Below are 12,494 nucleotides of genomic sequence, written 5' to 3' on the forward strand. Positions count from 1 at the left end.
TCAATACCGTCATTCCCATAGCGAGTATACATTGTTCGTTTTGGTGTGTGTCTGATTGTAACTAGCTACTATTCATAGGCTTTCATATCTCTGCCTACACCCCCACACACAATTTTATTTTGGTCTGATACATTGTGTGTGTACATTTATGCGTGTTATTTTTATGAAGAATGTACAGCACATTGCTATCTGTAGCCTACTATTTACCTTGTATTTTACAATCTGTGTAAGTTAACAGCTGGTGTTTTTCCTTGTCTTGTGTGTGTAGTTTTTGGTTGGTTTCTGGTTCATGTARTGACAGATGTTGAACCACTACTGTCAGCGTTCAGGGCAGAGCTGTGTGAAATGGACACAGTACCTGTCCTGTGCATTGTCACCAGGGACTCACTGCTACACAAAAACTCTGCTACAATAACCACACTACCATACCACTTACTATAAAGCAATGTTTTGGGTTTGGGCATGTACTCTGTGGTATGCTAGTATGGACATTGGAATGTGGCCTAAAATCTGTTACTTAGGCTGCGTTTACACAGGCAGCCCAATTCTATTTTTTTTTCAGTAATTGGTCTTTTGAACAATCAGCTCTGAAAAAGATCTGATGTGAGTGGAAAAAATGTCAGAATTGGATGCCTGTGTAAACATGAGAATAGCCATCTCTATGGCAAGTTATCTATGGTGCTATGTGCAGCAGTGATGGACACTTCTAATGTGATGTTTATACTTACATTTATACTCATGTCACATCAACAGTACTGATATTAATATTGTGGTAAAGTCTGAATTGTGTTTCTGGAGTGATAACTGTGAGCAGGCAGTGTGAGGGGAGTGTATCCTGTTTTCAAACTTGTCATATTTGTTCAATTTTTTTAATATCCAGATGTTTGTTTACTCATTTGTAATTGGTTTACTCATTTTAATTCATGCAGCTTTCATGGATAATATTAACATTGTTTTTGTACAAATTACAAACTTTAAATAATACAAATATTGGAAAGCACTGTACATGTGTAAGGTACTCTCCTCCCAACAGTTTTGCCTCTGTCATATCCATCCAAGTGAATATGCATTTTAAACCATGTTGCTCTACTTTGCTTTAGATGCAAGCAGCCCAATTCTGAGATTCCCCGCCCCCACTAATTGGTCTTTTGACCAATCATTCCAGATCTTTTCCAGAGCTAATCTGATTGGTCAAAAGACATCAAATGGGATGCCTGTCTAAGTGCAGCCATTGACACAAACGGATGGAATGAGAACCATTTGGTTGTTGCTTAGATTCCCATATACTCATGTTTACATTCTGTCTTGAAAAAGTAGGATTACTCCATTTAAAAATGTAATTTAGAAAGTTTCTTACCCATGAGTCAGATTACATAGTATTTTTATAACAGATGTTCAGTTTTATATACATGCAGTATATCATTTTTCAAACGTCGGACTGAAATCCAGTGTACAGTTTGGGGGTGTGTATACTACCAGATCTCTTCATGTAGAACGTGGGCCAATAGTCAAGATTATACTCTCATTCTGTGCAAACCATATAAATGGAATTTATGCAAGGGACACCATTCCAAGCATAGACTTAGAATGAGTTGTAATTGTATAATTCCATATGAGATACAGCTTGTCAAAGATGGTGGCACATACTTTTTGAGACCACCCACAGAAAACGTCAACTATTTTGAACCTCCCGTTTGGTTTCACCCATTCAATATCAATTAGGCCTAAACACAATAGATGATCGCCTCCATTACTGATGTCCAAGCGTTCCATTACATTTTTATTGGGGATTTTCAAGCGCACATGATGCCTCACTAAGCCATACAAACAGAAAAAGCCAACCTCTGAGTATCTCCTCTGTGTGATGAATGTAACTTTATACGATATGTACTGTTTTTAGAGGAAATATTTGAGGTAGCCTAATCTTGAATGTTCAGTGCATTGTACATGTGTGGAAATACATTGTTTCATTGTGGTTGTCTGGTTTCATGTTCCAAGGTCAAGCGCTCTTATTTGGCTTGATCTATTGCTTAGTTGAACTTTTTGAATGACTACATATTCATTTGAAAATACTAGTTGAAAATGTTAACTTTAATGTGGCAAAATATCACACTCATGCTCTCCACACACATTATTTGTCATTAACTCATTAATATCCATGTTGAAATATGAGATGGGAGTTATCAGTTATTGTGAATTTCTCAAGTGTGCCTTGACAAACCATCAGTGTAGTACGTTTACCACATCCCCTTTGTCATGACTGTTCATGTCTAATGATGATCTGACTTCTCATACTTCAGTCTAGCCAGTGTCCGTGTTCTGCTTTTAGTTACATGACCACCTAACGTGTTTTAATTTCATCCAACCCTGGTTGCAATTATGCTGCAAGTCTAAAGTGTGATCACTTTCACTCTAGAGTAGTGGTTTCRAATTCCAGTCCTCCAGCACCCCCAACAGTACACATTTTTATTGTAGTCCCAGACAAGCACACCTGAATCAACTTGTCAGCTAATCATCAGGCCCTCAATGAGTTGAGTCCGGTGGTTTTTGTCCGGGGCTACAACAAAAAAGTGTGCTGTTGGGTACTCAATGACTGGAGTTGGGAACCACTGCTCAAGAACTTTGTGCAGCTTAACCCACCGACTGTATACCTGTTTGTATCCCTACTTCATGCCTGTTGAGATTCATAATTGTGAGGTAAAAGGGAAAAGAGGTGGAGATTGTTCTGATCAGGTGTTGTGGAATTCTCTCGTAACTGTGTGTTTGTCAGCATAACTGTTGTTGCTGTGAAGAGCTTGACATGAGATGAAAAGGTGGTAATAATAAAGACTCCTATTGGAACAGTGTGAGCTGTGTTATCAGTCAGTTTGCTTACTCACGAATTTCACCCTGTGTCTCATGTTTACTCTGTTCAACTGTTCTTTGTAGAGCTTTAGGGCTAGATTCAATGAGATCAATCATTAACCAGGGATAGCTGATTTCAGGGCAGGACTATGGCATTAGGTGCCCCAGGGGGGGGGGTGTTTTGATCTGAGACCAGGCTGAGTTCTTGGTCGGTGACTGACAATCACCTGTATGTCCTAACCCCACCCCCCCAATATCTCCATCGTTCACAGCGCTCCCCAGCCTGATGTCCAGGATGAAGGTGAGCAGGTGGTGGAATTGTCACCAATACCGCATCCAGCTCCGAATTAAATGGGAATTGGGTTTCTAGTTCCCACGCCTGCTATTACAGTCCTTGGCCTTTCTGTACAATGTTTTCAAATATTTTATTTTGCACTGGCATTGGACGTGGGATCAGGAGAACCATTTCTCTCTCATTTGGGATGACATCGCTCATAAATAGACTATCAAATTTTGATTGGACTATGGCATCTGACCGCAGTGCCAGTAGTAGGAGATGAGAGAACCGTCCAGAAGGACTATCATCTCTGTAGCACTCCACCAATCAGGCCTTTATGGTAGAGTGACCAGACAGAAGCCATTCCTCAGTAAAAGGCACGACAGCCTGCTTGGAGTTTGCCAAAAGGCACCTATAGTCTCAGACCATGAGAAACAAGATTCTCTGGTCTGATGAAACCAAGATTGAACTCTTTGGCATGAAGGAAACCTGGCACCATCCCTACGGTGAAGCATGGTGATGGCAGCATCATGCTGTGGGGATGTTTTTCAGCGGCAGGGTCTGGGAGACTAGTCAGGATCGAGGGAAAGATGAACGGAGCAAAGTACAGAGAGATCGGTCTTGAGCCCGATCTAATATCTCTGGAGAGACCTGAAAATAGCTGTGCAGCAATGTTCCCCATCCAACCTGACAGAGCTTGAGAGGATCTGCAGAGAAGAATGCGAGAAACTCCCCAAATACAGGTGTGCCAAGCTTGTAGTGTCATACCCAAGAAGACTCAAAGCTGTAATCGCTGCCAAAGGTGCGTCAACAAAGTAATGATTAAAGGGTCTGAATACTTATGTAAATGCTGTCTCTTATACACATCTAGATGTGTATAAGAGACAGCCTCTATGGAGATGAGAGAACCGTCCAGAAGGACTATCATCTCTGTAGCACTCCACCAATCAGGCCTTTATGGTAGAGTGACCAGACAGAAGCCATTCCTCAGTAAAAGGCACGACAGCCTGCTTGGAGTTTGCCAAAAGGCACCTATAGTCTCAGACCATGAGAAACTACACATCTAGATGTGTATAAGAGACAGCCCTCTTCACGACTGTCTTGGTGTGTTTGCACCATGATAGTTTGTTGGTGATGTGGACACCAAGGAACTTGAAACACCTGCCCCTTCGATGTGAATGGGGGCATGTTCGGCTCTCCTTTTCCTGTAGTCCATGATCAGCTCCTTTGTCTTGCTCACGTTGAGGGAGAGGTTGTTGTCCTGGCATCACACTGCCAGGTCTCTGACCTCCTCCCAATAGGCTGTCTCTTATACACATCTAGATGTGTATAAGAGACAGGATGTACTGGGCCGTATGCACTACCCTCTGTAGCGCCTTACAGTCAGATGCCGAGCAGTTGCCGTACCAGGCCGTGATGCAACCGGTCAGGATGCTCTCGATGGTGCAGCTGTATAACTTTTTGAGGATCTGGGGACCCATGCCAAATCTTTTCAGTCTCCTGAGGGGGAAAAGGTGTTGTCGTTCCCTCTTCACGACTGTCTTGGTGTGTTTGCACCATGATAGTTTGTTGGTGATGTGGACACCAAGGAACTTGAAACACCTGCCCCTTCGATGTGAATGGGGGCATGTTCGGCTCTCCTTTTCCTGTAGTCCATGATCAGCTCCTTTGTCTTGCTCACGTTGAGGGAGAGGTTGTTGTCCTGGCATCACACTGCCAGGTCTCTGACCTCCTCCCAATAGGCGGTCTCATCGTTGTTGTGTCGTCATGAAATTGAATGATGGAGTTGTACAGTTGATAACCATTTCTATAAAACGTTAAAAATACAATCTTACTGAATCATATATCACTTGTTTTGCCTATTCCTCTGTACAATGTGTTGGAAATAAAAAATTGTAGTTTAGTGAACTTACACACATTACCGACACACACACACACCACCAGGGGACTTTTCACAGTACGCCGGTCCAGAACAAAGACATGAGAGCATGGAACTCCCTTCCATCTTATATAGCACAAGTGAACAGCAAACCTGGTTTTAAAAAACAAATAAAGCAACAGCACAACGTCTCTCCCCCATGTGACCTATTTGTTGTGTGTATGTACTGATAATGTTTTAGTATGTGTAACTGATAGATGCACTCATACACTACATGTTAATGTTTTTAAATGTATGTATGTAAATTGTAAAGTCTTTAGTCTGTCGGACCTCAGTAAGACTAGCTGTCGCCATTGGTGTCAGCTAATGGGTATCCTAATAAATCAAATCAAGGGAAATATAGTATTCTTTCTAACAAACATATCTGCATATATTTCAGGATGTTGTGTATCCCTGGAAACAATCAGAATCCATGCAAACATTACAATTTTGAAAACAGCTTGTCCTGAAAAAGTGGTCTCTTGGCACAATTTAACTTACCCCAGATATGGGTAACTTAAGCCACCTACAAATGTTTAWTTTTTTTATTTCACCTTTATTTAACCAGGTAGGCCAGTTGAGAACAAGTTCTCATTTACAACTGCGACCTGGCCAAAAAACACAGAGTTACATATGGAATAAACAAACATACAGTCAATAATACAATAGAAAAAGTCTACATACAGTGTGTGCAAATGAGGTAGGATAAGGGAGGTAAGGCAAGAAATAGGCCATAGTGGCGAAATAATTACAATATAGCAATTAAACACTGGAATGGTAGATGTGCAGAAGATGAATGTGCAAGTAGAGATACTGGGGTGCAAAGGAGCAAAAAAATTATAATAATAACAGTATGGCGATGAGGTAGTTGGATGGGCTATTTACAGATTGGCTATGTACAGGTGCAGTGATCTGRGAGCTGCTCTGACAGCTGGTGCTTAAAGTTAGTGAGGGAGATATGAGTCTCCAGCTTCAGTGATTTTTGCTGTTCGTTCCAGTCATTGGCAGCAGAGAACTGGAAGGAAAGGCGGCCAAAGGAGGAATTGGCTTTGGGGGTGACCAGTGAAATATACCTGCTGGAGCGCGTGCTATGGGTGGGTGCTGCTATGGTGACTAGTGAGCTGAGATAAGGAAGGGCTTTACCTAGCAAAGACTTATAGATGACCTGGAGCCAGTGTGTTTGGCGACGAATATGAAGCGAGAGCCAGCCAACGAGAGCATACAGGTCGCAATGGTGGATAGTATATGGGGCTTTGGTGACAAAACGGATGGCACTGTGATAGACTGCATCCAATTTGCTGAGTAGAGTGTTGGAGGCTATTTTGTAAATAACATCGCTGAAGTCAAGGATCGGTAGGATYGTCAGTTTTACGAGGGTATGTTTGGCAGCATGAGTGAAGGAGGCTTTGTTGCGAAAAAGGAAGCCGATTCTTGATTTCATTTTGGATTGGAGATGCTTAATGTGAGTCTGGAAGGAGAGTTTACAGTCTAGCCAGACCCCTAGGTATTTGTAGTTGTCCACATATTCTAAGTCAGAACCGTCCAGAGTAGTGATGCTGGATGGGCAGGCAGGTGTRTCTACTGAATGAAATATTACCACTACCTTTTTAAAACCATGTCTATCTTTATTTACAAATTAACACAATCGCTTTTTATTATTTTAACACCTAACAAACACTTTGTATAATTTTTTTGTATACTTTTAACATATCCCAGTGATAATACCTTGCATTACATGTAAGAAGAAAACACTTCAATTTGCTCAACTTACCCCATGATTGTTGGCTCAACTTACACCAAGGCAAACATTTTGACTATATTAGCTCACACAGCTACAAGGAAGCCACTTTCATGCTAGGTTTAGGACCTCATATTGAATCTTATAGAGACCCCAACTTATGTATAGAACAATCTTAAAGTATCTACTTTGGTTTCAATACAAGCATCATGAAACCTCCAACACAACACAATTATTTGGCTTGGACCTAACTTGCTTACCACTTTTTCCATGTGGTGTCTTTCTTCAGACATATACATTCACCTTTTAGCAGACGCTCTTAACCAGAGCGACTTAAAGTGAGTGCATAGATTTTTGTGCTGGTCCCCCATGGGAATCAAAACCACAACCCTTACGTTGCATGCACCATACTCTACCAACTGAGCCAGATGAGACCATTTGGTCAAAGGATACATTTTGTGTATGGTTTCCTACAAACAAGGGTGGCTCAACTTACCCCATTTGGCTCAACTTACCCAACAATTTTTTTATGTAATTATCCTTTATTTAACCAGGTAAGTCATTGAGAACGCATTCTCTTTTACAATAACGACCTAAAACATTGATAACAAAAATGTATTCACTTTTTTAACCAATGTTTACAAAACTTCATAGTTGAACTTGAGGATATTGCTTTTTTTTATTTTTATAAAATACAAGATGGAGGGACATAAGTAGGTCCAATAGTTATACATTTGACTCAACTATCTGCACAGGTATACAAAACATTTGAGACAAAATGTGTTAAAAAGTAGATACATCAGAAATATACTGTATATTTCAACTTTTGGAGGGGAATTTCAGTCTCTTTCATTGACTTCAACGGCTTAATTTGAGGTTGATCACAGCCGAGGCTCCTGGGTCATTGAGCAGAATTCTAGAGAAGGGTTTTAGCCAAACCAGTCACTCTGCAGAGAGAGAAAGAACTGTCCTTTGACATGCTTTTTGTTAGGCTAGTTACTGATAATAAATTGTATTTTTTGGTGAGTGATTGATGAAGTTTGAAAAAAAAAAAATCGGAACTGTACACTTTTGCAACAAACTGAACCAACATGAGACACTTAAACATCGTACTTCATAATTTTGTTAGAAGAAAATGTAATGTTGAGGGTTTTTGATTCCTTTTAATAACCAACTCTTTGGTGTTGTGGTTAGAGTGTCCACCCTGAGATTGGAAGGTTGGTAGTTCAGAGTCATACAAAGACTAAAAATGAGGCCTGGTGTTAAAGAGATTTGGGGTAATGGACTAGTGTCCTGTCAAGCTGCCTCATGCTACAGAAACAGGAGATAGGCTCTTGTTCCAGCTCGCACATTTCTTACATCAATATTTTTATTCTGTACAGACTTTCTTTTCACTCTGTCATATCGGTTAGTATTGTGGAGTAACTAACTACAATGTTGTCGATCCATCCTCAGTTCTCCTATCACAGCCATTAAACTCTGTAACTGTTTTAAAGTCAGCGGTTTCCTTCCTCTCCGTCAACTGAGTTAGGAAGGACGCCTGTATCTTTGTAATGACAGTGCGTATTGGTACACCATCCAAGGAGTAATTAATAACTTCACCATGCTCAAAGGAATATTACATGTCTGATTTTATCATTTTTACCCATCTACCAATAGGTGCCCTTCTTTGCGGGGTATTGGAAAACCTCCCTACTCTTTGTGGTTGAATCTGTTTGAAATTCACTGCTCGACTGAAGGACCTTACAGACTGAAGGACCTTACAGTATGTGTGGGGTACAGAGATGAGGTAGTCATTAAAAAATAATGTTAAACACTATTATTGCACCAAGAGTGAGTCTATTCAACTTATGTGACTTGCTAAGAAGGTTTTTACTCCTGAACTTATTTAGGACTGCCATAACAAAAGGGTTGAATATTTATTGACTCAAGACATTTCAGCATTTCATTTTTAATTAATTTGTAAAAATGATGAAAAACATAACTTTGACATTATGGGGTATTATACAACAGGTGGGTCTAATCCTGATTGGTTAAAACCGCATCCCAGACAATGTCTACTCCACAAGTGATCATTAGCTAAATCTATGACTTTAAAATACCTATTTACTCTGTTCCATCTGACAATCTACTGTCTCATCAYCCCAGCCAGGAACTTTATAAACTTGATCTCCACTATAAAAAGCATCTAGATATTCCAGACATTATCTCACATTTCTTTTTAGACTAACATTTTGTTTTCAACAGCGGAGARTTGTATAAACCTTGCCGGCTGTCATTTGCAACATTGCTTCAATATTCAAATTCGATCTCCAGCTGTCCAATAGTAATGAACGTGTCGGGAGTCGGGACGAGAGAGGCAGGCAGCGTTTCTCAGCCAGTCTAAATTATGAATCAGCTGGCATCATTTTTATGGATATATACAAAGAAATGTCAATTGACATTTAAAACGAAACAAAGTGCAACTAGTTTGCAGTCTTTCCATCTTCAGTTTGAAGTGATTGTAGCTGTGCTGTTGGTTAGCTCCTCTGAACAACAGTGTCCTAACGAGTGAGCACATTTTCTATGCCAGGTGAAATCACACCTCATTAGATCATTGTTATGGATGTATCCAAATAAAAAACAGCTAGAAAACAGCTTAAACAAATGCAAATGCAGCTACTTTGATGTTATTCTGACTGTAAGTTAGCCGTGGTTGGCTAACTAGCAAGCAAGGGATAAGAACGTTGCCAGCCAGTATGGCAATGGAATATTTAGAACGAACGACTGGGTCGCGTCCATAGATACAGAACAAAAAGACTGAACAACTGGGTCGCGTCTCTGGCAACCAAACTAATAGAATGAACGACCAGCCGGCTTGGATAGCAACCTTAGATTTGTGTCGGGACAATATCTTGTGGAAGGATGAAATAATATGAATAAATTAATCAAAATAACATTTTTAATGAAAATATGTCAATCATTATTTGAATATGTTGGTAACCCGTTGTATAAAAGTGATAATGCCCGAGAAGCCAGTGTTTGGAGGATATATTGACACGGTTTGTCTCGGACCTAACAACCCCCATGCCAATTCCACCTCCAAACACCAGCTTCTCGGGCATTATTACTTACATAGAATGCACTTCAGAACGTGACCTACCGCTTGCATATCAATATCAGACTTGGATGAATTTACGTTTGCGATCTCCCGCTATCTGCAAGCGTAGCCAATGAAATTACACCTTATTGGCATCTGACTTGAACCAACCAATTAAAATACCTAAACATTAAATACACATTTCTGCAGTGGCAAGTGGAAACATAACTAACCTTATTACACATCGTTAAATCTCATAAATGTTAACCAAAATCATTGTTAACGTTGCACTTGAAAACGCTCGTAATCTAACGCAGGCCACGTAGAACGTAGATTGTTAGATGTTTTTMGCCCTCCGCATCATTTTGTACACAGAATATCTCCACCAAACATAGAATCACATGGTTTATCCATCTCTGTGACCACTTCAGAACAATGTTGCCTACGAATACAGTGATGTATAAAAAGATGTGTCAAATGAAAACCAAGATGACTGCATTAAAATATAAAAACAGTAGGATATAGGCCCATTTCAATAATATTGAATTTCATGTTCAATCAATTGAGTTGTATTTTGCTACTTGTCGGCTACTGCCTATACCGCGTCTCAATATACAGTGCATTCGGAAAGTATTCAGACTCCTTCCCTTTTACCACATTTTGTTACTTTAAAGACTTATTGTAAAATGGACTAAATTAAAACAGAAACAACTTATTTGCAAAAATATTCAGACACTTTGCTATGAGACTCGAAATTGAGCTCAGGTGCAACCTGTTTCCATTGATCATCCTTGAGATGTTTCTACAATTTGATTGGAGTACACCTGTGGTAAATTCAATTGATTGGACATAATGTGGAAAGGCACACACCTGTCTATATAAGGTCCCACAATTGACAGTGCATATCAGAGCAAAAACCAAGCCATGAGGTCGAAGGAATTGTCCATAGAGCTCCGCGACAGGGTTGTGTCGAGYKACAGATCTGGGGAAGGGTACCAAAGGAATTCTGGAGCATTGAAGGTCCTCAAGAACACAGTGGCCTCCATCATTCTTAAATGGAAGAAGTTTGGAACCACCAAGACCCTTGATCACTCACCAGCCTAAAGCAGCCCCAATTAGTCCTGGCCGTAGGACCTGTCGAGACCTGGCACGTCCAGCAGAGGGAGCCACTGCCACGTGATGTAGAATCCATTTGTCACCACGCCTCGACGAGTCTCCCCCTGGTGGCTTGTCCGCGGTACGCCACACCTAATACATGTCATATTCAAACAACTTTAAATAAAAACACACCGCTCCATAATACTGAGGACAACGCCCCGGACAGAGGGTCCCCAATTGAGGACAGTGTGGCAGTCTTTAAAAAATTAAGTTAAATGCAAAAATGTAAGTATGCGTAAATAGGCAATAAAGCAACGAAGTCGAAGATTTCATAGTTCCCAGTTGTTTTGAACACGGCATTAGTGTCAGCAGGAGGGAGGGAGGGAGAGAAGAACAGAGGGTACGTTGCTCACGGTTCCTGCTCTCTCCTTCCTTTCCTCCAGTGAGACAGACCAGAGTTTTGTACCCGATTGGGAAACTCTAGTCACACCGCATCTGCCCCATGCACAAATTCATGTTGTTCCAACGTCCAGAGAAAGTGACAAGCTGTTAATAACAATAAAAAATGCAGGGCCATTGATACTTGGCTACTCTTTCATTGCATCAGCAGCGCGGGATAAGTGTGCAGGGCTTCTGAATCAAGTTAACCTACCGCCATCAGTGCAACACAAAAAAGAAAGCCATTATCACAGCATTCATCGTTTGGTGATTGACTAGGAATGCCTTGAAGATCGCCCAGTCGTTTGGTGATTGACTAGGAATGCCTTGAAGATCGACCAGTTGGTGACCACTGCAATAAAGTGACAAAATATTATATTGTTCAAAAGTGGTGTCCGTCATATCATTCCTACAACAAACAGTGTTAGAAATGGGAGTAATCTGCAAATCTCTTCTCTGCAACTGCACACTTAGTTTGAGTGAGCGACAGAGAGAATGAGCATGAGAGAAATGGGAGGCACATGACTCACCAAGAGGAGTCTGTTGAATCAGGACAAGGGTTTTGCACCTGAAAAAAAGGAGAAGTTAAAATAGAATTTAAATTTGCTTTACAATCTAATATTATTACAAGCAGTGCTATTTCATTTGGATCTACTTACTTACACCACTCTTAGAAAAAAGGGTTCCAAAAGGGATTGTCGGGTTGTCCCCATTAGAGAACCCTTTCTTGTTCCTAGCAAAACCATTTTGGGTTCAAGGTAGAACCCTCTGTGGAAGGGTTCTACCCGGAACCAAATTAGGTTCTTCTAAAGTTTCTCTTATGGGGGCAGCCGAATAACCCTTTTAGGGTCCACCTTTTTTTCCTAATAGTGTAAGATCAGACAATCATGGGCAGCTGAATAGCATGTCTCTTGGAGAATCCAGTCTCAGTGAGACCTGATGCAGAGACAATGTTTTTATGATCATCAGCATAGCTAGTACAAACCTAGCTCTTACCAAGCTGGTTAGTAGGAATCAATACACATTAAAAGATCAGAGTATCAAACAACATTTTGCACACAACTACTGTCAATATGGATTTAATGAGTGGTGGTTCTGGACT

Source organism: Salvelinus sp. IW2-2015, linkage group LG26 (assembly GCF_002910315.2).
Source record: "Salvelinus sp. IW2-2015 linkage group LG26, ASM291031v2, whole genome shotgun sequence".
Taxonomy (NCBI): domain Eukaryota; kingdom Metazoa; phylum Chordata; class Actinopteri; order Salmoniformes; family Salmonidae; genus Salvelinus; species Salvelinus sp. IW2-2015.